Below are 8,584 nucleotides of genomic sequence, written 5' to 3' on the forward strand. Positions count from 1 at the left end.
AACTGGAGATATCCAGAACAACACACCAGAGACAGAGAGAGAGAGCAACGTTAATTAGAGAACTGGAGATATCCAGAACAACACACCAGCGAGAGAGAGCGACATTAATTCGAGAACTGGAGATATCCAGAACAACACACCAGCGAGAGAGAGCGACATTAATTAGAGAACTGGAGATATCCAGAACAACACACCAGCGAGAGAGAGCGACATTAATTAGAGAACTGGAGATATCCAGAACAACACACCAGAGAGAGAGAGCGACATTAATTCGAGAACTGGAGATATCCAGAACAACACACCAGAGAGAGAGAGCGACATTAATTAGAGAACTGGAGATATCCAGAACAACACACCAGAGAGAGAGAGCGACATTAATTCGAGAACTGGAGATATCCAGAACAACACACCAGAGAGAGAGAGCGACGTTAATTAGAGAACTGGAGATATCCAGAACAACACACCAGAGAGAGAGAGCGACGTTAATTAGAGAACTGGAGATATCCAGAACAACACACCAGCGAGAGAGAGCGACGTTAATTAGAGAACTGGAGATATCCAGAACAACACACCAGAGACAGAGACAGAGAGAGAGAGCGACGTTAATTAGAGAACTGGAGATATCCAGAACAACACACCAGAGACAGAGAGAGAGAGCAACGTTAATTAGAGAACTGGAGATATCCAGAACAACACACCAGAGAGAGAGAGCGACATTAATTAGAGAACTGGAGACTCGGGAAAGCATGGGGAAACACAGCATACAGTAGTCAAGAAAGAGAACGAGAGCTGAGCTAGAATTTCCACTGTCCGTTTTAAAGTGTTTCACTGCTCCTGTTTTGTCCGACCAAGAGAGCAGAGTTGTTAAACACATGTAACCCTTTGTCCTTTCCAGTCTTTTTCTCCCTCAGTTTTTTTCACTCTGTCCGTTCTTACAGAGGGGCCAGTCTGTTCATTCAGTGAGGGCTCTCTGTCTTCTGCTTTACTCAGAGGAGTGTAGCTCTGTTCTCTCTGGCACTTCCCTCCACACCTCCGTCTCTTCCCCCGCTCCACAAAGCCAGCATTCCCACAGAAACCCCCTCAAACTCTGGATTGAAATACTACTCCCGTTTTACCTCCTATCTCCTCCTGTCTCCTTCCCTCTCACCCCGAGAAACATCAGCAGTAAATGGCAAAAAGCTGCGAGGCTCTTACCTCAGACGAGCTCCCACTCCAGCCAGGAAAACACAGGGAATGTCATCCTCAACACTCCGCACGGAAAGGCAAGAGCAACAAGTAGTAACAAGGAATGATTTCCCCCTCCCTTCTCCCCCTCTCTTTCTATCACTCTGCCTCTGCCTCTGCTTCGCTCCACTCCACTCACTCAGCTGCAGTGGTCTGAGGGAGTGTGTGAGAGTGTGTGTGCTCTCTCTCCCTGCCTGTCTCTCTCTCTCTCTCTCACTCTCTCTTTCTCTCTCTCTCTCTCACACACACACACAGTATTCTTTCCCTACCTCATGCCCTCTTGCTTGCTTTCCCATTTTCAAGCCTTGGAACCAAAATAGGGGATTGTTGTCAAACTTTGTGTTTTGTTTTGAGCACAGGTGAGGGTAGTGCATTTATTCTCTGCTTTACATTCACTCATTTGCAGGTTTTAATATGTAATGTCTTCCACGCAACCATATGTCCTCATCCGCTTGCGTGCTCCTCCCCTATATCAAGGTGTTTTGGTACTTCCCTTATGCACTACACTTTTCCATGTGCTATATTTTACTATACCACAGGTCGATATAGTCTACTCGCCTATCCTGCCCACTATCCACCATTCATAGTGACAATAGTGGAAGGTGGATCGCTTGTCCAGATCTGCAATAGGCTAACAAGCAATCAAACCACACATAAAAAGCATTCATGCATGCAACAATTTTCAATAGGAATCCACAAGAACAAATAGGAAAAGCTGATAGGCAGCGGAGAGGCCAGGTGCACCACTGCTCATGAAAGAACAGCGAAGACATGAGACATGCAGCTCAACAAGCACCCCTATTTATCTTGTTTAAGGAATATACAATTATCCTACGTAGACTAGCCTACAACACCACGATGCAATGAATAATTTAATTATTGCTTTCAAATGAGTAATAAAGTCTAGAAAGGCACAGCAGCAGCCCAGTCTGGCTGTAGTTTTACTTCTGATACCGAGATTCTTAGTTCCCTTGTGATGTCTTCGTTTTAGTATGGTCAGGGCGTGAGTTGGGTGGGCTGTCTTTGTTCTTTTTTCTATGATTTAGTATTTCTGTGTTTGGCCTGGTATGGTTCTCAATCAGAGGCAGCTGTCAATCGTTGTCCCTGATTGGGAACCATACTTAGGCAGCCTGTTTTCACCCTTGAGTTGTGGGTGATTATTTTTCTGTTTAGTTTGTTTTGCACTTCCACCAACGACCGTTACAGAATCACCCACCAAGAAAGGACCAAGCAGCATGGTGACGAGAGGCAGCGATACCTAGAGAACTGGACTTGGGAGGAGATATTAGATGGCAAGGGACCCTGGGCACAGGCTGGTGATTATCGCCGCCCCAAGGCAGAGCTGGAGGCAGCGAAAGCCGAGAGGTGGCATTATGAGAAGCTAGCACGGCAGCGCAACAGGGACGAGAGGAAGCCCCAAAAATGTATTGGTTGGGGGGTTTGGGGGAGAGACTCTCTGGAAGACTGAAACAGGTTTCCCTCAAGAATTACCCTGTATTTAGCGCCATCCATCATTCCTTCAATTCTGACCAGTTTCCCAGTCTCTGAAAAACATCCCCACAGCATGATGCTGCCACCATCATGCTTCACTGTGGGGATGGTGTTCTCAGGGTGATGAAAGTGTTGGGTTCGCGCCAGACATAGCATTTTCCTTGATGGCTAAAAAGCTCAATTTTACGAAAAAGCTCAAGAGTACCTTCTTCCATATGTTTGTGGAGTCTCCCACATGCCTTTTGTTTTCTTTAAGCAGCAATGGCTTTTTTTCTGCCCATTCTTCCGTAAAGCCCAGCTCTGTGGAGTGTACGGCTTAAAGTGGTCCTATGGACAGATTCTCCAATCTCCGCTGTGGAGCTTTGCAGCTCCTTTAGGGTTATCTTTGGTCTCTTTGTTGCCTCTCTGATTAATGCCCTCCTTGCCTGGTCCATGAGTTTTGGTGGGCGGCCCTCTCTTGGCAGGTTTGTTGTGGTCCCGTATTTATTACATTTTTTAATAATGGATTTAATGGTGCTCTGTGGGATGTTCAAAGTTTCTGATATTTTTTATAACCCAACCCTGATCTGTACTTCTCCACAACTTTATCCTTGACCTGTTTGGAGAGCTCCTTGATCTTCATGGTGCCGCTTTCTTGATGGTGCCCCTTGCTCAGTGGTGTTGCAGACTCTGGGGGCTTTCAGAACAGGTGAATATATACTGAGATCATATGACAGATTATGTGACACTTAAATAAAGTCCACCTGTGTACAATCTAACTAATTATGTGACTTCTGAAGGTAATTGATTGCACCAGATCTTATTTAGGGGCTTCATAGCAAAGGGGGTGGAATACACCACTTTTCCATTTACCATTTTTAGTTATTTTTTAGAAACAACTAATTGTTTTTTCATTTCAACAATTTGGACTATTTTGTGTATGTCCATTACATGAAATCCAAATAAAAATCAATTTAAATTACAGGTTGTAATGCAACAAAATAGGGACTACGCCAAGGGAGATGAATACTTTTGCAAGGCACTGTATTTTATATAATTATAAATATGATCATTGTCTGATGCCGGCTCTCTCTGATTGTAATGTAGGCCCAGGATGCTCTCGGTGTGCATCTGTAGAAGTTTGTGAGTGCTTTTGGTGACAAGCCGAATTTCTTCAGCCTCCTGAGGTTGAAGAGGCGCTGCTGCGCCTTCCTCACGATGCTGTCTGTGTGAGTGGACCAATTCCAGTTTGTCTGTGATGTGTATGCCGAGGAACTTAAAACTTGCTACCCTCTCCACTACTGTTCCATCGATGTGGATGGGGGGTGTTCCCTCTGCTGTTTCCTGAAGTCCACAATCATCTCCTTAGTTTTGTTGACGTTGAGTGTGAGGTTATTTTCCTGACACCACACTCCGAGGGCCCTCACCTCCTCCCTGTAGGCCGTCTCGTCGTTGTTGGTAATCAAGCCTACCACTGTTGTGTCGTCCGCAAACTTGATGATTGAGTTGGAGGCGTGCATGGCCACGCAGTCGTGGGTGAACAGGGAGTACAGGAGAGGGCTCAGAACGCACCCTTGTGGGGCCCCAGTGTTGAGGATCAGCGGGGAGGAGATGTTGTTGCCTACCCTCACCACCTGGGGCGGCCCGTCAGGAAGTCAGTACCCAGTTGCGATGTGGATGGAGGGTGTTCCCTCTGCTGTTTCCTGAAGTCACAATCATCTCCTTAGTTTTGTTGACGTTGAGTGTGGTTATTTTCCTGACACCACACTCCGAGGGAGCCCTCACCTCCTCCCTGTAGGCCGTCTCGTCGTTGTTGGTAATCAAGCCTACCACTGTTGTGTCGTCCGCAAACTTGATGATTGAGTTGGAGCGTGCATGGCCACGCAGTCGTGGGTGAACAGGGAGTACAGGAGAGGGCTCAGAAGCACCCTTGTGGGGCCCCAGTGTTGAGGATCAGCGGGAGGAGATGTTGTTGCCTACCCTCACCACCTGGGGGCGGCCCGTCAGGAAGTCAGTACCCAGTTGCACAGGGCGGGGTCGAGACCCAGGGTCTCGAGCTTGATGGCAGCTTGGAGGTACTATGGTGTTGAATGCCGAGCTGTAGTCGATAAGGCAGCATTCTCACATAGGTATTCCTCTTGTCCAGATGGGTTAGGGCAGTGTGCAGTGTGGTTGAGATTGCATCGTCTGTGGACCTATTTGGGCGGTAAGCAATTGGAGTGGGTCAAGGGTGTCAGGTAGGGTGGAGGTGATATGGTCCTTGACTAGTCTCTCAAAGCACTTCATGATGACGGATGTGAGTGCTACGGGGCGGTAGTCGTTTAGCTCAGTTACCTTAGCTTTCTTGGGAACAGGAACAATGGTGGCCCTCTTGAAGCATGTGGGAACAGCAGACTGGTATAGGGATTGATTGAATATGTCCGTAAACACACGGCCAGCTGGTGCGCATGCTCTGAGGCGCGGCTGGGGATGCCCGTCTGGGCCTGCAGCCTTGCGAGGTTACACGTTTAAATGTCTTACTCACTTCGGCTGCAGTGAAGGAGGGCCGCATGTTTCCGTTGCAGGCCGTGTCAGTGGCACTGTATTGTCCTCAAAGCGGGCAAAAAAGTTATTTAGTCTGCCTGGGAGCAAGACATCCTGGTCCGTGACTGGGCTGGGTTTCTTCCTGTAGTCCGTGATTGACTGTAGACCCTGCCACATACCTCTTGTGTCTGAGCCGTTGAATTGAGATTCTACTTTGTCTCTGTACTGGCGCTTAGCTTGTTTGATAGCCTTGCGGAGGGAATAGCTGCACTGTTTGTATTCAGTCATGTTACCAGACACCTTGCCCTGATTAAAAGCAGTGGTTCGTGCCTTCAGTTTCACACCTGAATGCTGCCATCAATCCACGGTTTCTGGTTAGGGAATGTTTTAATCGTTTCTATGGGAACGACATCTTCAACGCACGTTCTAATGAACTCGCACACCGTATCAGCGTATTCGTCAATGTTGTTGTCTGACGCAATCCCTGAAACATCTCCCAGTCACGTGATGGAAGCAGTCTTGGAGTGTGGAGTCAGCTTAGTCGGACCAGCGTTGGACAGACCTCAGCGTGGGAGCTTCTTGTTTTAGTTTCTGTCTGTAGGCAGGGATCAACAAAATGGAGTCGTGGTCAGCTTTTCCGAAAGGGGGCGGGGCGGGGCCTTATATGCGTCGCGGAAGTTAGAGTAACAATGATCCAGGGTCTTTCCACCCCTGGTTGCGCAATCGATATGCTGATAAAATTTAGGGAGTCTTGTTTTCAGATTGGCCTTGTTAAAATCCCCAGCTACAATGAATGCAGCCTCCCGGATAAATCGTTTCCAGTTTGCAGAGAGTTAAATAAAGTTCGTTCAGAGCCATCGATGTGTCTGCTTGGGGGGGATATATACGGCTGTGATTATAATCGAAGAGAATTCTCTTGGTAGATAATGGGTCTACATTTGATTGTGAGGAATTCTAAATCAGGTGAACAGAAGGATTTGAGTTCCTGTATGTTTCTTTCATCACACCATGTCACGTTGGCCATAAGACATACGCCCCCGCCCCTCTTGCCAACACAGAAAGATGTTTGTTTCTGTCGGCGCGATGCGCGGGAAACCCGCTGGCTGCACCCCGCCGGATTGCGTCTCTCCAGTTAGCCATGTTTCCGTGAAGCAAAGAACGTTACAGTCTCTGATGTCCCTCTGGAATGCTACCCTTGCTCGGATTTCATCAGCCTTGTTGTCAAGAGACTGGACATTGGCAAGAAGAATGCTAGGGAGTGGTGCACGATGTGCCCGTCTCCGGAGTCTGACAGAAGACCGCTTACGTTTCCCTCTTTTTCTGAGTCGTTTTTTTTTTGGTCGCTGCATGTGATCCACTCGGTTACACTCAGTTACACTGGTTGTGAGGCAGAACACCGGATCCGCATCGCAGAAAAACATATTCTTGGTCGTACTGATGGTGAGTTGGCTGATCTTATATTCAGTAGTTCTTCTCGGCTGTATGTAAAGAAACCTAAGATGACCTGGGGTACTAGTGTAAATAACACGTAAAAACAAAAAACTGCATAGTTTCCTAGGAGCGCGACGGGCGGCCATCTCTGTCGGCGCCGGAAGTAAAACAGTAGGAAAGAGGTTAAACAAGTGAAAGCTTATCAGTGATGTTGAGGTGTTAGAAGGTTTTGTCTGGAAAAGTACAGAATAGGATTCCTTAGCTTCAATGTCAGTGATTTTGACCCAGCCTCATTAATCAACCAATCAAATGTATTTATAAAGCCCTTCTTACATCAGCTGATGTCACAAAGTGCTGTACAGAAACCCAGCCTAAAACCCCAAACAGCAAGCAATGCAGGTGTAGAAGCACAGTGGCTAGGAAAAACTCCCTAGAAAGGCCAGAACCAAGGAAGAAACCTAGAGAGGAACCAGGCTATGAGGGGTGGCCAGTCCTCTTCTGCCTGTGCTGGGTGGAGATTATAACAGAACATTGCCAATATGTTCAAATGTTCATAGATGACCAGCAGGGTCAAATAATAATAATCACAGTGGTTGTCAAGGGTGCAACAGGTCAGCCCCTCAGGAGTCAATTTCAGTTGGCTTTTCATAGCCGATCATTGTGAAATATCTCTACCGCTCCTGCTGTCTCTAGAGAGTTGAAAACAGCAGGTCTGGGACAGGTAGCACGTCGGTGAAAATCAAATCAAATCAAATCAAATTTTATTTGTCACATACACATGGTTAGCAGATGTTAATGCGAGTGTAGCGAAATGCTTGTGCTTCTAGTTCCGACAATGCAGTAATAACGAGCAAGTAATCTAACTAACAATTCCAAAAAAACTACTGTCATACACAGTGTAAGGGGATAAAGAATATGTACATAAGGATATATGAATGAGTGATGGTACAGAGCAGCATAGGCAAGATACAGTAGATGATGTCAGTACAGTATATACATATGAGATAAGTATGTAAACCAAGTGGCATAGTTAAAGTGGCTAGTGATACATGTATTACATAAGGATGCAGTCGATGATATAGAGTACAGTATCAACGTATGCATATGAGATGAACAATGTAGGGTAAGTAACATTATATAAGGTAGCATTGTTTAAAGTGGCTAGCGATACATTTACATCATTTCCCATCAATTCCCATGATTAAAGTGGCTGGAGTAGAGTCAGTGTCATTGACAGTGTGTTGGCAGTAGCCACTCAATGTTAGTGGTGGCTGTTTAACAGTCTGATGGCCTTGAGATAGAAGCTGTTTTTCAGTCTCTCTCGGTCCCAGCTTTGATGCACCTGTACTGACCTCGCCTTCTGGATGGCAGGCGGGTGAACAGGCAGTGGCTCGGGTGGTTGATGTCCTTGATGATCTTTATGGCCTTCCTGTAGCATCGGGTGGTGTAGGTGTCCTGGAGGGCAGGTAGTTTGCCCCCGGTGATGCGTTGTGCAGACCTCACTACCCTCTGGAGAGCCTACGGTTGAGGGCGGTGCAGTTGCCATACCAGGCGGTGATACAGCCCGCCAGGATGCTCTCGGTGTGCATCTGTAGAAGTTTGTGAGTGCTTTTGGTGACAAGCCGAGATTTCTTCAGCCTCCTGAGGTTGAAGAGGCGCTGCTGCGCCTTCCTCACGATGCTGTCTGTGTGAGTGGACCAATTCAGTTTGTCTGTGATGTATGCCGAGGAACTTAAAACTTGCTACCCTCTCCACTACTGTTCCATCGATGTGGATGGGGGGGGTGTTCCCTCTGCTGTTTCCTGAAGTCCCACAATCATCTCCTTAGTTTTGTTGACGTTGAGTGTGAGGTTATTTCCTGACACCACACTCCGAGGGCCCTCACCTCCTCCCTGTAAACCGTCTCAGATCAGGGTTCCACAGATCAGGGTTCCAT

At 47.1% G+C, this 8,584-nt stretch overlaps 1 protein-coding gene across 1 annotated transcript in view; it reads right to left on the bottom strand.

Moving 5' to 3' along the window:
* Positions 1-1,363, bottom strand: part of LOC112230876 (disabled homolog 2-interacting protein) — a 321,602-nt gene extending 320,239 nt beyond the window's left edge. Inside the window, exon 1 of the mRNA XM_042311572.1 lies at positions 1,195-1,363. The gene's annotated coding sequence lies outside the window, so the exon portion shown is untranslated. The remainder of the gene's footprint in view (positions 1-1,194) is intronic.
* Positions 1,364-8,584: the final 7,221 nt, after the last annotated feature.

This window comes from Oncorhynchus tshawytscha, linkage group LG33 (assembly GCF_018296145.1).
Source record: "Oncorhynchus tshawytscha isolate Ot180627B linkage group LG33, Otsh_v2.0, whole genome shotgun sequence".
Classification (NCBI taxonomy): Eukaryota; Metazoa; Chordata; class Actinopteri; order Salmoniformes; family Salmonidae; genus Oncorhynchus; species Oncorhynchus tshawytscha.